Consider the following 2,294-nt stretch of genomic DNA (forward strand, 5'->3'; position numbering starts at 1 on the left):
TTTAATTTATTTATTTATTTTAATTGGAGGCTAGTTACTTTACAATATTGGTTTTTGCTGTAAATTGACATGAATCAGCCATGGGTGTACATGTGTCCCCCATCCTGAAACCCCTCCCACCTCCTTCCCCAGCCCATCCCTCAGGGTCATCCCAGTGCACTGACCTTGAGCACCCTGTCTCATGCATTGAACCTGGACTGGTGATCTATTTCATATATGGTACTATACATGTTTCAGTGCTATTCTCTCAAATCATCCCATCCTTGCCTTCTCCCACAGAGTCCAAAAGTCTATTCTATCCATCTGTGTCTCTTTTGCTGTCTCATATATAGGGTCATCATTACTATCTTTATAAATTCCATACATATGCTTTAATATACTGTATTGGTGTTTTTCTTTCTGACTTACTTCACTCTGTATAATAGACAGTTTCATCCACCTCATTAGAACTGTTTCAAATGTATTCTTTTTTAATGGCTGAGTAATACTCCATTGTGTATATGTACCACAGCTTTCTTATCCATTCATCTGCTGATGGACATCTAGGTTGCTTCCATGTCCTGGCTAGTGTAAACAGTGCTGCGATGAACATTGGGGTACACGTGTCTCTTTCAATTCTGGTTTTCTCAGTGTGTATGCCCAGCAGTGGGATTGCTAGGTCATATGGCAGTTCTATTTCCAGTTTTTTAAGGAATCTCCACACTGTTCTCCATAGTGGCTGTACTAGGTTCCATTCCCACCAACCAAGAACATGAGGGAGCACAGCTCCACACCCTCTCCAGCATTTATTGTTTGTAGACTTTTTGCTAGCAGCCATTCTGACTGGCGTGAGATGGTGCCTCATTGTGGTTTTGATTTGCATTTCTCTGAAAATGAGTGATGTTGAGCATCTCTTCATGTGTTTGTTAGCCATCTGTATGTCTTCTTTGGAGAAATGTCTGTTTAGTTCTTTGGCCCATTTTTTTAATTCACTCCAGTATTATTGCCTGTACAGTTCCATTGACAGTGGAGCCTGGCAAGCTACAGTCTGTGGGGTCACAAAGAGTCAGACATGACTGAGCAACTAGCACATACACTCACACACAATGTTTCAATGCTACTCTCTCAATTTGTCCCACCCTTTCCTTCCCCTGCTGTGTCCACAAGTCCCTTCTCTACAGCTGTGGCTTTATTCTTGCCCTGCACAAGGTTCATTGGTAGTATTTTTCCAGATTCCATGCTGCTGCTGCTGCTAAGTTGCTTCAGTCGTGTCCGACTCTGTGTGACCCCATAGACGGCAGCCCACCAGGCTCCCCTGTCCCTGGGATTCTCCAGGCAAGAACACTGGAGTGGGTTGCCATTTCCTTCTCCAATGCATGAAAGTGAAAAGTGAAAGTGAAGATGCTTAGTTGTGTCTGACTATTCGTGACCCCTTGGAGGCTCCTCCTACCAGGCTCCTCCTACCAGCTCCTCCTACCAGGCTCCTTCGTCCATGCATTAATGTCCGGTATTTGTTTTTCTCTTCTGATTCACTTCATCTATATTTAGATTTCCTACAATTTATAGTTGAAAAGGTAGGTTCATATATCCATATGCTCTAACACACATATGTTTTCCTGAAACTGCACTGAGACCCTGTTCACTCTGAAAGCTTGTAGCTCCCGGCTTCTGTCTGGGCAGTTTTCTTCTGAGCATCTAGCATGCTCTGTAATGATGTCTACCTTTGACACAATTTTTTTAAAGGTGTCTGAGGCCAATAAGACAAAAGGTTTGCATTAATTCTGTAAGGTGGTTGGATGGCTATTTATTTTACTGCTCACTGTGCTGTTTTCATGGTTTAAAATATTTTGTAATGTTTTGCTTGGAGGTTTTCAAAGAACGACTAGAAAAGTAGACCAGTGGGTCTCAACCTTCTTGCCCAGAGTTCTCACAAGTAGGAGATGAGGACAAGACTTGAATTCTCTAAGAATGAAATCTGGAACAAGGAATGGGAAAATAAAAAGGCTGAACTCACCCCACTCCAGGCCCACTCACTACCAAAAAAATTGGTAGAGAATTATAGAACAGGCGCCAGATTTCTGAAGGGGCTCATTCATGCTCAGGTGGGTTCCTGGGATTTAGGAGATCAGAGCCAGAAATGATGAAAGCTGAAGGCAAACTGGATGAAAGTGGGAGGATAAATATACCAAAGTCAAAAACTTGTCAGATCAGATCAGATCAGTCGCTCAGTCATGTCCGACTCTTTGCGACCCCATGAATCGCAGCACGCCAGGCCTCCCTGTCCATCATCAACCTCCCGGAGTCACTCAGACTCA

The sequence above is a fragment of the Bison bison genome, unplaced genomic scaffold, assembly GCF_000754665.1.
Source record: "Bison bison bison isolate TAMUID 2011002044 unplaced genomic scaffold, Bison_UMD1.0 scf7180017864365, whole genome shotgun sequence".
Taxonomy (NCBI): domain Eukaryota; kingdom Metazoa; phylum Chordata; class Mammalia; order Artiodactyla; family Bovidae; genus Bison; species Bison bison.